This window comes from Dipteris shenzhenensis, chromosome 9, assembly GCF_047967505.1.
Source record: "Dipteris shenzhenensis isolate YYH24624 ecotype China chromosome 9, Dip_SZ_1.0, whole genome shotgun sequence".
Classification (NCBI taxonomy): Eukaryota; Viridiplantae; Streptophyta; class Polypodiopsida; order Gleicheniales; family Dipteridaceae; genus Dipteris; species Dipteris shenzhenensis.
This window is the reverse complement of record NC_141604.1, coordinates 20,950,677-20,969,525: the sequence shown is the minus strand read 5'-3', so window position 1 is coordinate 20,969,525 and position 18,849 is coordinate 20,950,677.

The following is an 18,849-nucleotide window of genomic DNA, read 5'->3' as shown; positions in this document are numbered from 1 at the left end:
CCGTGTATATATAATATGATTAAAATCAACTTATTTGAGTAGACCACAAAAATTAGTTTCAAAACAAAATCAAACGTAATTTTAGTAGCCAATTATTTTCAATCTTAGCACCTTCTCCACCAATAATAATTAAGAGCAATCTAGTGGATGAGTTGAGGCTCTCTATAAGACACCACATTTTGGTTCATTTCACCCATTCTTAGCCATTCTTGCCTCCCCATCACTTTGTCACACCTTCCATCCTACTTTCATTGAGAATGGGTTCTCAAAGCTGTAGAGCTAGTAGACGTGAAAGATGTAGGAACCCCCCCAAATCTCATTGACGAGGAGTGCAAGCGAAAGGCTCGTGAGCGCAAGAGAGCCTCTAGAGCTAGAGCTCGTGCTACCACCACCGATCCACCTCCACCTCTACATCCCACCTCCACCTCCACCTCCACTCCCACCCCTACCCCCACCTCCATTGTCCCCCCCTCCACATCCTCATCTGCTCCCCTACCTCCAGCCTCTGCCCTTCCCCTAACCACCTACATTTTGCTCTCCACCTCTACCTCTTCCCCCTCCACCCTCTCCCCTCCCCCTCCCCCTTCCCCCCTTCCCCTTAGCACCTCCCTTCCCCCCTCCACCCTACCATCTCCCATTGATCCCCTTGCCCCACCTTGCAATAGTAGTGTTGCTTCACCACGTGACTTGCCGAAGTCCACTATCCGTCATCGTACTAGCAAGATTGTGCATTCTTTTTTTAGTGACCTCATGCCAGCTTCGCAGTCTGCTCTTCTGATGTCCCTGATTGATCACCCTGACTTGGTAGAGTGTAGGAGGCTTGCTGGTCTTGGTGCACGTACAAATAGGGTTGTATATACCGAGGTCCTTAGCAGTGTTTAACGTTCCTATGCTTCTATTAAGCATAGGAACTCCAGTGATGCCTTGGCAGCATGTCGTGCTATTGTGGCTACCATTAGCAGACCTCATATGACTTGCCATGTGCATACCGCTTCATGTCTTCTTTAGATTGCACCATGCACATTGCGAGTAGGCATGATTAGGAGGCAGACTTTAGAGGATAGTGAGACTGATGCTCTTTGGGCTTCGAGTGGTCATGCACCTCGTAGCGATTGATTGTTGGATGATTCCACTAGGTCCTTCATACAACCGGTTTGGGAGGAGCATTGCAGAGCATCCCCGGTGTTCAAGAAGGCATTGTGGAAGAGGGTGTCACACATGTGTACATAGAGCATGTTGCATGTTTTTTGGAGTGTACCCAGACTGAGTTGTACACTCAGTTTGTAGAGGCACACTCACAGTTCAGGATTCGGTAGAGGTCATTTGAGTGATGCAGGCCATTGTTTGTGCGATGCTCTCAGGAGCATGACACATGCTGTTGTCGCTACCATGTGATGTATAATGTATTATGTTCCCTTGATGGTCATAGGGGAGTGGTTCCTACTAGCCCTCACGACTTCATTCATTCCATATTATGTACACGAGATGGCGATGCTTTATTCCACTCCCTTGATTGTGTGGAAGGCAGGTGTACTTTGTGTGGTGACTTTGCTAGAGTGCCACGAGTTGCACTAGATACTTGTGACATGTAGATGGTTCGTTGGTAGCAGTATGAGTACAGTACCCTGACATTAGATGGTGGTGCACAGTCGAGGAGGTTGCAGCTTGTGGGGAAGGAGACACCATGTGTTGTATTCATTGATAGTTTTCGAGGGAAGTTGTACTGCTACATACGCCACTTGCACACTGCGAAGTGGGAGGATCATCAGTTCTGTGCATGTTTGAGGACATTTCCTATACGGGTGGTTGTCTCAGTGGGACTGTGCAAAGAATTATACCTTTGCACCATAGCATGAGATCCAATCGGAGTATTATTTCTCCGAACAGGTGATGTGTGATTGAGTTATTGGTTTTTTTATGGCCTCATTATATTGAATTATTTCAATAATCATATTTTTTTTCAATGCCATATTGCAGGTTGCTATATTTGTGCACATTAGCTATCATCAGGCACAGGCTCATGTGCGTGGCATTGATATCACCATGGACTCATGCATCAATGTGCGAGAGTATCACTTCTACATTAGTGATGGTCGATCGCATGATCTCCGCATGATGCCCATTTTGTGCAGCATTGCTTCACTTTGCATGATAGTTTCTTGAGGGATCATGGTGTCACATGGCAGCGGCACTGGATTTGGTCAGACGGCTGTCGTGGTCAGTTCAAATCTGCTAGACAGTTTTATTGGTTCTGTAGATGGCATCGTGAGACAAGCATTCCGATCACATGGAGCTACTTCAAGACAGGGCATGTTAAGGGAGAGCACAATGGTGCAAGTGCTTGCATGAAGCATGCTTTGCATCGATATCGGTTGCGTCACAGTGCTGATCGCTTCAAGGATGCACATGATGTGGTGCGGTGGTGCAACCAGCACTTATCCACTAGTACTATCTCGTCGTTTCAGTTGCGTGATGATAGGGTGGTGAGCTGGTATTTTTGGTGCATGGACATTGGGAGTCTTGATCAGTCTAGGCCTTTTGATTGTCATTCAGTGTCTGGCACTCTTGATTTCCATTCCATCAGGAGCATAGGTGAGTCTCATCCCACGATCTTTTCTCGATGGTTTGCATGTTTTTGCTCCACATGCATTGATGATGATTAGGGAGGGTGCTCCATGATACCATGGGCATGGCAAGTGCTTTCTCCCTTCCAGCCTTGCAAGGAGGTACATAATGATGAGGATGCAGGATTCACTTCCTCTAGAGATTATGACCAACTTACAGATATGTTGCATATTGGTGATATCTTCGCGGTCATTGCTTCAGAGGGCAATGAGGAGGGTGTGGATTATTACTTGTTGTGATGCTCTGTGGTGAAGAGTGTGCTGAATGAGGATACGGTGGATGGGCATGGGATGCACTTCAATGCTCCTAGCATGATTATAGGTGGCCACTATTTTTAGTAGATACAGAGGCGTCTATATTGAGTTCTAGGAGTACATGGCGGATCAGGAGGCATACATGTATTCTCATCTTGTTGTTGCGATCAAGATTACTTTGAGTCGTGTTCACACTTGCAACACTTGCAAGGCGACGTCCACTCCACGATGGTGCCTTGCATTGGAGGATCACAACAGCATACTTGCAACTATTGGCATGAGAGCCGATCCTGAGGAGTAGCACATTACATATCATAGTCTTGGGTTCATCAGCTGATGAGATAGATTTTTATTGGGTATTACTAGTTGATTACATATTTTTGTATTCGATATGTATAGGCTCACTATGTGACCATACCATTGTAATTTTCATGGACTCATATTTTGCATTTCACTATGATGGTTTTATACACCTTCATACACATCATTGTAATAGATTCTATTTTATACATGATGTTTGTTGTCTTCTCAATGGGATTTTTTGTTTCTGTAAAACAAAAAATTGTTTATTATTAGCAATGTTGTAATTGTCTTTTGTGCTTTAGGACATTTTAAAAATGTGACTAAGAAAATTCGCGCACATAATAACAAAATACACATATGGACTTATCTGTTGGGGATGAAAATCTACACGGCTCCTAGTCTACCCCAGACCTACATCCATGCAAGATCTGGTCTCTAAATGATTTGGTATGTGCCACGTGGAAGGTAGAATGCATACATTTTTACATGCACTCACTACTAGTGATGACTACGTATTAAAAATGGTGCACGTACTAACCAAATCCACATGTGGACTTATTTGTTGGGGATGAAACTTTGCACAACTCTTAGGCTGCCCTAGACCTACATCCATGCAAGATTTGGTCTCCAAATTATTTGGTATGTGCCACGTGGAAGGTATAATGTGTACATTTTTGCATGCACTCCCTACTAGTGACTAGGTATGAAAAATGGCACATGTACTAACCAAATATGCATGTGGACTTATCTGTTGGGGATGAAACTTTGCACGGCTCTTAGGCTACCCTAAACCTACATCCATGCAAGATTTGGTCTCCAAATGATTTGGTATGTGCCACATGGAAGGTATAATGTGTACATTTTTGCATGCACTCACTACTAATGACTATGTATGGAAAATGGTGCACGTACTAACCAAATACGCATGTGGACTTATCTGTTGGGGATGAAACTTTGCACGGCTCTTAGGATACCATAGACCTACATCCATGCAAGATTTGGTCTCCAACTGATTTGGTATGTGCCACGTGGAAGGCATAATGCGTACATTCTTGCAAGCACTCCCTACTAGTGACTACATATGGAAAATGGCGCACGTACTAACCAAATATGCATGTGGACTTATCTGTTGGGGATGAAACTTTGCACTACTCTTAGGCTACCTTAGACCTATATCCATGCAAGATTTGGTCTCCAACTGATTTGGTATATGCCATGTGGAAAGTATAATGCTTACATTTTTACAATCCCTACTAGTGACTACGTATGAAAAATGGCGCATGTACTAACCAAATATGCACGTGGACTTATCTGTTGGGGATGAAACTTTGCACAACTCTTAGGCTCCCTAGACCTACATCCATGCAAGATTTGGTCTCTAACTGATTTGGTATGTGCCACATGGAAGCTATAATGCATACATTTTTACAATCCCTACTAGTGACTACATATGAAAAATGGCGCACATACTAACCAAATATGCATGTGGACTTATCTGTTGGGGATGAAACTTTGCACAGCTCTTAGGCTCCATAGACCTACGTCCACACATGATATGGTCTCCAACCAATTTGGTATGTGCCACGTGGAAGGTGTAATGCGTACATTTTTACAATCCCTACTAGTGACTATGTATGAAAACTGGCGCATGTACTAACCAAATATGTATGTGGACTTATATGTTGGGGATGAAACTTTGCACAGCTCTTAGGCTACCCTAGACGTACATCCATGCAAGATTTGGTGTCCAAATGATTTGGTATGTGTCACGTGGAAGGTATAATGCATACATTTTTACAATCCCACTAGTGACTACATATGAAAAATGGCACATGTACTAACCAAATACGCATGTGGACTTATTTGTTGGGGATGAAACTTTTGCACAGCTCTTAGGCTACCCTAGAGGTACATCCATGCAAGATTTGGTTGCCAACTGATTTGGTATGTGCCACATGGAAGGTAGAATGCGTACAGTTTTACAATCCGTACGTCTAGTGACTAGGCATGAAAAATGGCCCACGTACTAACCAAATATGCATGTGGACTTATCTGTTGGGAGTGAAACTTTGCACACCTCTTAGGCTGCCCTAGACGTACATCCATGCAAGATTTGGTCTCCAACTGATTTGGTATGTGCCATGTGGAAGGTATAATGCGTACATTTTTGCAAGCACTCCCTACTAGTGACTACGTATGGAAAATGGTGCACGTAGTAACCAAATATGCATATGGACTTATGTGTTGGGGATGAAACTTTGCACTACTCTTATGCTACCTTAGAGCTACATCCATGCAAGATTTGGTCTCAAACTGATCTGGTATGTGCCACATGGGAGCCATAATGCGTACATTTTTGCAAGCACTCCCTACTAGTAACTACGTATGGAAAATGGCACACGTACTAACCAAACATGCATGTGGACTTATCTGTTGGGGATGAAACTTTGCACTACTCTTAGGCTACCTTAGACCTACATCCATGCAAGATTTGGTGTCCAATTGATTTGGTATGTGCCACGTGGAAGGTATAATGCATACATTTTTACAATCCCTACTAGTGACTACGTATGAAAAATCGTGCACGTACTAACCAAATACGCATGTGGACTTATTTGTTGGGGATGAAACTTTGCACAGCTCTTAGGCTACCCTAGATCTACATCCATGCAAGATTTGGTCTCCAACTAATTTGGTATGTGCCACATGAAAGGTATAATTCGTACATTTTTACTATCCCTACTAGTGACTATGCATGAAAATGGCACACGTACTAACCAAATATGCATGTGGACTTATCTGTTGGGGATGAAACTTTGCACCACTTTTAGGCTACCCTAGATGTACATCCATGCAAGATTTGGTCTCCAACTGATTTGGTATGTGCCACGTGGAAGGTATAATGCGTACATCTTTACAATCCCTACTAGTGACTACACATGAAAAATGGCACACGTACTAACCAAATATGCATGTGGACTTATCTGTTGGGGATGAAACTTTGTGCGGCTCTAAGGCTACCCTAGACCTACATCAATGCAAGATCTGGTCTCGAACTGATTTGGTATGTGCCACGTGGAAGGTATAATGCGTACATTTTTACAATCCCTACTAGTGACTACGCATGAAAAATGGCGCATGTACTAACCAAATACGCATGTGGACTTACCTGTTGGGGATGAGACTTTGCATTTCTCTTAGTCTACCCTAGACATACATCCATGCAAGATTTGGTCTGCAACTGATTTGGTATGTGCCACGTGGAAGGTATAATGCGTACTTTTTTACAATCCCTACTAGTGACTATGCATGAAAAATGGCACACGTACTAACCAAATACGCATGTGGAATTATTTGTTAGGGATGAAACTTTGCACAACTCTTAGGGTAACCTAGACCTACATCCACACAAGATTTGGTCTTCAGCTGATTTGCTATGTGCCATGTGGAAGGTATAATGTCTACATTTTTACAATCCCTACTAGTGACTATGTATGAAAAATGGCCAATCGTACATAATCATGTATTAATGTTTGACACATGTTACTACCAATGAGCACCATTCCATGCTAAACATTGACATTTTTCTCTTAATCCACAATTTACAAAAATTAGTGACAATATTGGTGTAATAATTGCAAGCATTGATATATACGAAATTCAACCTTATACTTGAACACCTTTTCAATGCTTAATGTTTACAATTACTTCACATGGCATTATTTTTAAAATACATTATGTAGTAGATGTGTGAATTGAGATATCTAAAATTTAAAATGATACTCCTAATTTTAAATGTTTATGTTAGATTTGAACAAACTATAAACTGAGATAAACAAAGTAAGAAGAACATCATGAAAGTACCAAAATGCTCATACATCATAAAAGTAAGAACAACATCATGAAAGTACCAAAATGAATGTGTACATCATCATCATCATCATCATCATCGATCCTCTGCTCCTCCAAATCTACCTCCAACTGTTGTACACGAGACTCCATATCCTGTCGCAATAGATGTGCCTACCAAGCAAACATGTCGCATACATGGTGAGAATGAACCAAAAAACTTCAGTTCAAAACACGCAACAAAAAAATAAACTAAATTAATCAGAATAACTAACCTAGACCCTAGACTCAGCCAACAATGCCTCCAACTCTACAATCCATGTGTCTTGAGTCTCCAACTCATGCTGAGGCGGTGTAGATGTGGGAGGTGGTGTAGATGTGGGAGGCTCCATAGATGTGGGAGGTGGAATCGAAAGTGATCTCGATAGGGCAGAGACCATGTCATGCAAGGATGAGGCCACTGAATGAACATCCCCCCTAATCCATCCTCTAATAGCTCGCAATGCCGGTATAGGGATAGTGTGTAGCTCTGGTGCCTCACATCGACACCGAACACCTGCAGTCTGACGCTTCTAACGCCCCATCCTACCATGTTCCACTCCTGATCCTAGACAGGTACTAAGGTAGTCTACCTGATGACCAAGCACAAACTCGGTGTATAGCTACATGGCCAATGACCTGGCTATCTGACGGTTGTGAGGCACTCGACCACCATTCATAGTGAGATATCTCGGATAAATGTGTGCTACTATGACGGGGTGCCTACAACGTAAAATATAAAAGGGCTATCCTGATCGTGGTCGCATCGCCTCAGTGTGACCATCCCAAAACATATCCTCTAAGGCTTGCCTGTGAGGTGACTCATGCTCAAACAACTCTCGAATGGCTCTCCAATCCAAGCCATGACCACTGATCTCTGCCTCAGCTTGTGCCTGAAAGGTATCCAAAACATCCTTAACTGTGTCTAATTGACCTAGAGCATCAATGACTAAATCTAGACTCGTAACCAAGTGAGGGGGTGCCCTAGCATCCTACAATGCCCTCATCTCAGCTCTCAAAATCACTATCTGCCTATAAATTGTGGTGCCAGAACCTGCACACTGGCTGGCGCATGCACAAAAAAACACATGAAAATTAATATTCTATTTGGGTAATGAAAATTAATATTCTATTCAATGGGACTTAATAATCTATTTGCGTGATGAAAACTTTTAGCTAGCCAATTTTGATTGAATTTTTGCAAAAGCTCATGACAAGGTTTCATGGAATCACATAAGTCTTTGTATTTGTCTATGTAACTATATCCATACATAGATCTATAACTTTCCCTAGTTCCCTATTTTTATAGTTTCACGTGCCACCTAAAGGGATTGCTAGCCACATGATCTACCCTCTCCTTGCATCAACCTCTCGCACCATATGATTTGAAAATGATGTGTAGGCGAATGTGTTGTTCAAATCGTCCTATTTGTTTGATTGATTACACTTAGTCATGTACTCCTTGATGAGGTAGGATGTGGTTGGGATCATCCTATGCACCTAATAGTAGATGGGCCAAATGTGTGGCTATGCCTACAATAGTGCTATGTTGCAAATGCAACACATGCACTCCCTACATGCTCTAAGTTGCTCCACTCTTCAATGGAAGATGCACACACAATAGTTATTTAACAGTGTTATTGAAAAAGGGATTTAGATGTACATCCTTGGTCTTATTTCATTTTCAAAGAATGTTAAAGATGCTATACTTCCCTAATTTGAAAAATAATATAAAAACTACTTTAATCTCTTTTTTAAAATAAAGGAAATAGATGATTTTAAAAAACAAAATATATACGTTTTGACATTTAAATAAAAACTTCACTACTTGAAAAATAATATAAAAGCTACTTTAAACTCTTATTTTCTTTTTTTTTATAGATGATTTCTAAAAACAAAATTTAAACATTTTTATATTGAATTCAAAACTTCACTAATTTAAAAAATAACATAAAAACTACTTTAATCTCCTTTTTTTTTAATAGATGATTTTAAAAAACAAAATATATACATTTCACTAACTTAAATAATATAAAAGCTACCTTAAACTCTTATTTTCTTTTTTTCTTAAAGATGATTTTTAAAAATAAAATTTAAACGTTTTTTTATTTAAATAAAAAAAGCACTAATTTGAAAAATAACATAAAAACTACTTTAATCTCTCTTTTTTTAAATGGATGATTTTAAAAAACAAAATATATACATTTTCACATTTTAAATAAAAACTTACATAATTAAAAAAATAATTTAAAAAACTTTTAAATGCATTTAAAATTTTGAAATATTTTATAATTAAATTAGATATTCCTATAAACTAAAATTTAAATAAATTTTTGCAAAAAAAAAAAGCTACATTAAAAAAACATTACTTGGAATCTCCCGCTCTGTCCATCTCCATTGCTCCGTTGTTGTCCGTCAGTCCTTGTCCGTCGCTCCCACAATTCCGTCGATTTTGATGAGGAGGAGCTCAATCGAGGTTTGAAGAATGAGGGGGTCCCTCTCTTTATATATGAAAATTTAGGGTTTCAATACCACGATCGAGGTATCGGGATGCCACATACCTCAATCGTGGTATTGGACATGCAACATACATCATTGGTCCAGCATACCACTTGCGATGCCATATACCTCGATCGTGGTATTTCACATGCGACATACACATCACTCCATCATACCTCGATTGAGGTATAGACATGCCATAATACCTCGATCGAGGTATCCTAGCTGCCAGCACAGTAGATGTCAAATGCCACACACCTCGATCGTGGTATTTGACATGCCATATACACATCGATCCAGCATACCTCGATCGAGGTATAGACCTGCCATGATACCTCAATCGAGGTATGTTAGCTGCCCGCACAGTACATGTCGGATGCCACATACCTCGATCATGGTATTTGACATGCGGCCAAGTCATCGGTCCAGCATACCACGATCGAGGTATGTGGACTTGCCACGGTACCTCGATCGAGGTATGTCATCTGCCATGTCTGATGCCACATACCTCAATCGTGGTATTTGACATAACCGATGCCATCTATCCACGATACCTCGATCAAGGTATGTGGACTTGCCACGATACCTCGATCAAGGTATAGGTGGCTTGCCACAACACCTCGATCGATGTATAGGCCCGGTTCAGTGAAAGAAAGTCTAGAACCTCGATCGAGGTATTGGCTTGGCTCGGTTGTCCTCGTGTGCGAATTTCATTGGACACGATACCTTAATCGAGGTATTTCACACCGAAGTAAAACCTTTGTATTTTCACTTGAGGGGGTGTCACACTCACCCGCAAGTGGTCCGAAAGTGGACACCCTTAGCTTGCTACCTCCCATCGACTATAGTATGATTTAATATATTTTTTCATATTTTTGAAGCAAAAGATGTAAATCCTGGCAAAACTTTAAATTTTTTTGCATAAAAGTTTCAGATCCTTGTGAATATTTTAAACATTTATTTTTATTATGGCATATTTTGATACCAGTATAAAAGTTTCACTTCTTAACGAAAATAACATGAAAAAACCATCCATGTGAGAGTGCTCTCAACGGAAGCAAGAATGGAAGAAGAAGAGAGAGAGACAGAGAGCCACACAAGTTTGGTGGGTGCAGAACCACCCTAATCTTCTTTTTCATTCATTTATATATGTGTTTGAGTATTGTACATAACCAGGGTAAAGGCACAGTGACCTTTAACCCCCACAACCTCCCACTTAAAGGACAATGTGCCTTTAAGGGAGAACAACCAGTGAGCATACTATCCAATGCCCATCAATACACGACAATACTCAAACCGCTGACTAGGTAGACTCTTCGTCAGCATAAGAGTTACTGATAGCTGTACGGAAGGTATCCCATGAGGATGGAAATGAACATATGAGAAATATTGCCTTAGTCTCCGCATCAAAATTCATTTTCTGAGCTTGAAGCTGGCTGAAAATAATATTGAATTCATTCAAGTGAGAAGAAATGGAGACCCCTTCCTTCATCTGCAGCTCAAACAACCTCTTCATGAGGTAAACTTTATTAGAGGCAGTTTCCTTCTCATAAGTGGCACACAGTTTCTTCCACAAATCTTCCGTAGTTTGCTCATTTACTACTGTGAAATAAACTGACTCTACAAGATGAAGTCTAATAGTAGACTTTGCTAATGCATCCAACTCATTCCAATCATCCTCAGACATATTTGCAAGCTTAGCTTCAATCCCTGCCAAGGGTTTAATCTGCTTCTTTTGAATAAGCACATCCCTTATTTGTTCTTTCCACAAAGAAAAGTTTGTCCCATCAAACTTTTTAATGTTGAAAAACTCCTTTTCAGACATGGAAGAGGATGCCATGATGCAAATGAAACAAAATCCCAAATGCTAGTGGTTGCAAGAGAGAAACACACCAAATACCAGGTGCACCGAAATGTGTATGCCACAATAGAGTGAAATATCACCAAAACTCAAAGCTCAAAGCATCAAAAGATGCATCTGACTCATGTGCATATACTATGCATCCATATGAGCAAATCTGGCCCAAAAGAAAATGCCAATAAGTGCCAAATGACTCAAGCATGAACACCGTCCACTGGCATATGCATCAATAATGTCTCATCCAAGAGAGCATAGCACTATCAGTGCATCACCTGCAATGTGTCAGAGCTGTCCCTCAGCATAAAATAGCATCCATGTGCAAAGCGTCCATAAAAAATAGCATCCCACAAGGTAATTTGGGCCTATCAGCACATTCAATAAGGACCGCAATGCATCCAAATGGCCTATAAATCATCCATTGCAACCTAATGCATACCACGAATGAGCACACACTACTCAAACTATAACCAGAGTGATCTGCATAAGGTATGCTCAAGAAATCATAGTCCCACGGTAATGACTGCTACTGAAAATAGAACCTGAGATGCCTCAAAACATGGGCGCCATTGCATAATCGGACTCAGCAAGAAAATTTGCAAATATCTCTCTTCTGCCAGAATCCAAAATCCCAACCGATGAGTGAGAAATGGGAGTCAACACTTATCCACTGCCATGTGGCATAAATCTAAGGTTTCAAAACCTTAGAATGAAAAATGCATAACAAAGAGACGAAATCAAATACACAGAGATCTATAACTCTGAAAATCCTCCACCGAATCACGCAAGAACTGATAGGTAGGGGTTTTTGGGCGTCCGAAACGCAATGGGACAGACGGTTTTGGAAACCGTGATCTCAATCACTGGGTCCAACACACGGACTGAAAAACGTTTTTGGAAACAGAGCTGTTTGTAAACTCCACCGGAGTGTGAATGATGAGCAACATAGAGGTTTTAGGACCTCCTGAGTCCACCGGAACTGATAGATCTGCAAATGGTTGCTCCAAACTTGAGTTCCAACACCTGGGCAAAAAACGCAGAAACTGACACAGTGAGCCAAAAATCCAATGAAATGATCCCAGATTCAAGAACGAAGGTGTTTCCAAGCTCCTGAAGTGAAGTGGACACCAAAAGCAAGCAATAGTTGCCTCTACAAGTCAATACAGAGTCTCTATAATCGAACGGAACAAGGAAAAGCTCAAAAAACGACTTTTTCTTTGAAAACTCTTAACAGGCTCTCAAAACCACTTCGCAAAGCCAAAGTGACTTTTACAAAGGTTCCTCTAAGGTCTCTGCACACTTGAATGCAAGTAAAGTCCCCCACAAAGCTTCCCACAGAGCTTCTTCTTCCTCCCACAGAGCTGTTGAGCTTCCAAGCATTCACGCAGGCTCAGCTAGATCACCCGGGCTCTGATACCAGTTGAGAGTGCTCTCAACGGAAGCAAGAACGGAAGAAGAAGAGAGAGAGATAGAGAGCCACACAAGTTTGGTGGGTGCAGAACCACCCTAATCTTCTTTTTCATTCATTTATATATGTGTTTGAGTATTGTACATAACCGGGGTAAAGGCACAGTGACCTTTAACCCCCACACCATGCTTCAATCTCTTCATACAACCCAAAAATTAGTTGTGGGGATGTTGAGATATCAAGCTCTACCCCCGATATATCTCCTGGATGACTATCATTTATGTCACCGCCTATGATAGTTGTACTCGTGGTGTAGTTAGACTACCACGTATGTTTTTGGTTTGGGTTCACATATGAACCACGTATTCTAGGTTTGACATATAGGGTATTTCCCTCTTCTATTGTATTGTTGTTGTGTGCAAAAGTGAAGAAAGGCTTCACCCTCCAACCTTGTGTCCTCTCTCTTTTGTGTGTTGTGAAGAAAGCTTAACTTGAGTCTCCTATCTCTCTCCCTCATTCTTTACATGGTATCAGAGCCTTGTTCGTGGTAAGGAACTCAAGAAAGCAAGCCAAGTTTGTGGTGTCCTGGTAAGAGGACCAGTGTTGCTTTCCTATTTCGAGTTTGGGAGCAAATCTCTGCAGGTAGCACAGCCAGAAGTGCAGGAGTGCACTGTTTCAGATTGAGAGGCCCTTCGCGGTGTGGCGAGAGCGCAGTATATTTTTTTGATTTGAGGCCGTTTCGGGGCCCGTTTTGAAGGCGCAAGTTCTTCGCAGGCACTCAGAAAAAGGCCCTGTTTTTCACTGTGCGACCACTGCGCGGCTGGTCGGTGGAAAAGTGCCACAGAAATTGCATTGTATGCAAGGATGTTTGTATCGAAGCTATGCTTATATATTAATCTAAAATTTTGGTGAAAGTTTTCATGCTAATTTTTTTAGTTTCACAATGTTGGTAGAATGTAGTACTCTTTTCTATATTCTTTCTTGAATTTTGAAGAAAAAAAAGTATATCTTGGCGAAACTTTATATTTTTTTGCATAATAGTTTCAAATCCTAGCGAATATTCCAAACATTTATTTTTATTAGCGCATACAAACTTTTGACGCCAATATAAAAGTTTAGCTTCTTAATGAAACTAGCTTGAAAAAATCATCCATGATTGTATGCCTTTGTGCAGAGATATTGGGAGTTGCAGATTCATGCCTGTTGCCTGTTGATGCAAAATCGTCACTAGGAAGTGACTGTGTGGTGAAATACCACTTTCGTCAGTGTTGCAGATCTGCCCCTGTGAGGTTTTTTGCAGAAGTTTTGCTATTTGCCCTTGTGAGGCATTTGCTGTGTTTACAGGTTGCTGTTGCAATTCGTGATTTGTAAAATGTCTGAGAATATGTCTACCATTGTCAGTGAGAAGCTTGACAAGAACAACTTCCAAGCATGGAAGTTCAGGATGACAAACTTCCTTATGGGAAAGGGAGTTTAAGATTACATCAGTGGTGAAACTGCAGAACCAGTTTTGGGTACTGCTCCCACTCCTGCTGAATTGAAGGCCTTTAAGGAATGGCATGAAAAAGCCAGAAAATGCTTGTATTGGCTATCTGTTAGCATTTCAGATTCTATGATTGTGCATATACAGGATGTAGAGATGCCTAAGGAGGCATGGGATACATTGGTGAAGTTGTATAGCACAAATACCAAAGCACGAAAGATGCAGCTAAAGCAGGAGTTGCACAATGTGCAAAGGAAAAATCTGAATATAAATGAGTATTCCTTGAAGGTGAAAGGCCTTGCAGATTCTCTTGCCTCCATTGGAGCACCTGTTGCTGATGAGGACTTAGTGTCTATGACCTTGAATGGTCTTGGGAAAGATTATGCACAGTTTCGGACATCCATTGGAGTCCGTGAAACATTTCCTGATTTTCAGGAACTTATTGCTCTCTTGCTGAGTGAAGAGCAAAGGAATGGTGGTTCAGCCACCTCAACTTCTCAAGAGACTGCTTTCTACTCAAATACAGGTAGAGGCAGGGGTAGAGGAAGAGGCCGTTTTGGTGGCCGTGCAGGAAATCAGAACCAACAGCAACAACAGGAAAACCAGTCCTATGAAGGAGGACGTGGTAGTTCTAGAGGCAGGGGGAGCCAAAGAGGCCGTGGTTCATGGCAAAGGAACCAGCAAGTAAATAGCAGCACAGAATGCTATTATTGTGGAAAGCCTGGACACAAGGAGAATACATGCTATAAAAAGCAGAATGACATCAAAAGTGGGAATTTGCAGCAAAGCAACTATGCATCATCAAGTGGGCATGGTGACGACAGAAATGAGCACCTTTTTGTGATGCAGCATATGGTTAACTCCATGTCAGGAGATGCTGGAGCTTGCAATGATGTTTGGTATGTTAATTCAGGTGCCTCTAACCACATGACCAGTCATGGTGAGTGGTTTCATGATGTTAGAAATTTGGATAAGCCAGGTTATGTTGAAACAGGTGATGACACTGCGCACCCAATTACGCAGGTTGGTAAAGTGCCATTGGCTATGCAGGATGGCAAAACGAAGTACTTGGCAGATGTACTTCATGTTCCAAAAATCACTAAGAACCTAGTTTCAGTTGGCCAGATGGTTGAGCAAGGTCTGCAGGTTAGATTTAATCCTGATGGATGCTTTGTTGAGGACTTGAAAAATAAGTACCGCTTGGTTGCGAAAGGCAACAAAAATGGCAGAATGTTCACCTTGGATGTTGATATGCCTGAGGTGAAAGCTGCTATGTTTGCGCATGGGAGAGGTGTCATTGGAGATATTGAGATATGGCACAAGCGCATTGGGCACGTGAATATACAAAGGCTGAAATCTATGTAAACGAAAAACATTGTTGCAGGTTTGCCTAAATTCAGAGTTGAGGGAATGCAAAAGGTATGTGAAGCATGCCAAATGGGTAAGCAGGCCAGACATGCATTTCCCAAAAATGCTAAGGTGAGCAGAAGACCTTTGGAAGTGATCCATTCAGATGTTTGGACAACCAAAACTGCTTCTATTGGTGGATGCCATTATTATGTGACGTTTATTGATGACTACACTAGGAAGGTGTAGATCTATTTTATGAAGCACAAAAGTGAAGTGTTCAGCCATTTCAAGGCTTTTAAGGCCATGGTTGAAAAAGAGAAAGGTGTGCATATTAAAGTGCTAAGATCTGATGGAGGGGGAGAGTACTTTTCAGAAGAATTTTGTGAATATCTGAAAGAACAGGGAATTCAAAGGAAGTACTCATGCAGGTCTACCCCTCAGCAGAATGGGGTTGCAGAAAGGAAGAACAGGCATATTGCAGAAGTAGGACGGGCGATCCTAAATGAGAAAAACATGCCTGATTATTTTTGGGCTAAAGCAGTAGCAACTGCTGTTTATATTATGAACAGAACCCCCACTGCAGCTGTCCATGGCATGACGCCTGAAGAAATGTATACAGGCCAAAAACCAGATATTTCTCACTTGAAGGTATTTGGTTGCATAGCTTATGTTCATGTTCCTGATGAGAAGAGAACAAAGCTGGATCCAAAGGCAAAAAAATGCATCTTTATTGGATATGCTCTGCACCAGAAAGGGTATCACTGTTATAACCCTTCCACCCGCAAAATGCAAGTGAGCAGAGATGTTGTTTTTGATGAAATGAGCAGCTGGTATGCACCAACTGTTATGGTAGGAGATGCAGATGCAGGAAATGGGAATGCTGCAATAAATGCAGAGCAGCAATCTCAAGCCTTGAGTGGACCCAGAGAGTCCCCTACTAGTGGATCTAATGCATGGACAGGGAGATTGAGATCTAGTGAATCGTCACATGGCAGCCCTGATAGTGTTGTGCAGGTATCACATAAGGGAAAAGAAAAAGTAGACCATGCTCCAGTGTTTGATGTGTCTGCTGGTAGCTCTCATGTTGATGGAGAGTCAAGCAGCTCTGAAATGAGCCTTGATGAGGAACTTGGGATTCCTTCTGTTGTTACACCTGGTGCAAGGAAAAGCAGGCATGATTTAAAGACTCCTGCAACTGATCCAGTTGTACGGAGGTCCACTCGTATTAAGTATCCAGTTGATAGGCTGAGATATGATGGGTATACAGCACATCACTATGCTTATATGGTCAAGGTTCTAGAGGAGCCAGAGCCCACATGTTTTGAGGATGCAGCAGGGCATAAAAATTGGGAAGCAGCTATGGATGAAGAGATGGCTGCCTTGGATGCAAACCACACTTGGGATTTGATGCCTTTGCCTCATGATAAGAAGGCTATTGGCTGCAAGTGGGTTTACAAAGTAAAGCACAATGCTGATGGGTCTGTTAGCAGGTACAAGGCAAGATTGGTTGCCAAAGGTTTTGCACAGACATATGGAATTGATTATGAGGAAACTTTCAGCCCAGTTGCAAGGATGGCAACCGTGAGAGCAGTAATTGCTATGGCTGCTGCAAAGGGATGGTCTTTGCATCAGATGGATGTGAAAAATGCCTTCTTGCATGGTGATTTGCAGGAAGAGGTTTATATGATGCAGCCAGAAGGTTATGAGGATAATTCACACCCCGATTTTGTATGCAGGTTGCGCAAAGCCTTGTATGGCTTAAAACAGGCGCCGAGGGCATGGTCAGACAAGATAGGGCAATATCTTGTCACTATTGGATTTCAGATTTCCAATTCAGGTTTTTCACTTTATGTGAAAAGGACAAACAGAGGGATTGTGCTTGTAGTCATCTATGTTGATGACTTGATTATTACAGGTGATAGTGATGCAGACATTAATGAAGTGAAGCTGCTTTTGAAGCAGAAATTTGAGATGAAGGATTTGGGAGAGCTGCGTTACTTCTTGGGCATTGAGGTTATTAGATCCCCGAGTGGGATATGGCTGTTGCAAAGGCAATACGGTTTGGACATGCTGTCCAAATATGGGATGACAGGCTGTAAGCCTATTTCTGTTCCATTGGAGCAGAATGTGAAGCTCAATGCAGAGACAGGTGAGCTTCTTGAAGATATTACTATGTACAGGCGCATAGTAGGTAGCTTGATTTACATGACTATAACCAGACCAGATTTGAGCTATGCTGTGGGGCTGGTGAGTCAGTTTATGCAGGCACCGAGGAAGCCACATTTGGATGCGGCTAGGCGCATACTGCAGTATGTGAAGTCCACATTGCATTATGGACTGTTTAATGAAGCTGGGTGTGCATTACAGGTACATGGATACACAGATGCTGATTGGGCTGGTAGTGTCTCAGACAGGAGATCTACTAGTGGTTTTATGTTTTCCCTTGGGAGTGGTGCCATCAGTTGGAGCAGCAAGAAGCAGCCAACAGTTGCCTTGTCGAGCACAGAGGCTGAGTACAGGGGTGCAGCAATGGCTGCATGTGAGGTAGCTTGGTTACGGAAGCTACTTGCAGATATGGGACAGTCAATTCATGCAGCAGTTGTCATTCATTGTGACAACATTAGCAGCATCATGCTTGCTAATAACCCAGTTTATCATGCTAGAACGAAGCACATTGAGGTGCATTATCACTTTGTGAGAGAGAAGGTTCTAGCTGGTGAGATTGATCTTGTCTATGTCAGCACTGAGGAGCAGGTGACTGATATTTTTACGAAGGCATTGGGTACCGAGAAGCTTCACAGATTTAGGAGCTTGCTTGGTGTACGTGAGATGGATTTGAGCTTGAGGGGGAGTGTTGAGATATCAAGCTCTACCCCCGATATATCTCCTGGATGACTATCATTTATGTCACCGCCTATGATAGTTGTACTCGTGGTGTAGTTAGACTACCACGTATATTTTTGGTTTGGGTTCACATATGAACCACGTATTCTAGGTTTGACATATAGGGTATTTCCCTCTTCTATTGTATTGTTGTTGTGTGCAAAAGTGAAGAAAGGCTTCACCCTCCAACCTTGTGTCCTCTCTCTTTTGTGTGTTGTGAAGAAAGCTGAACTTGAGTCTCCTATCTCTCTCCCTCATTCTTTACAATGTGTATATTTCTCCATACGGACCTATTAGC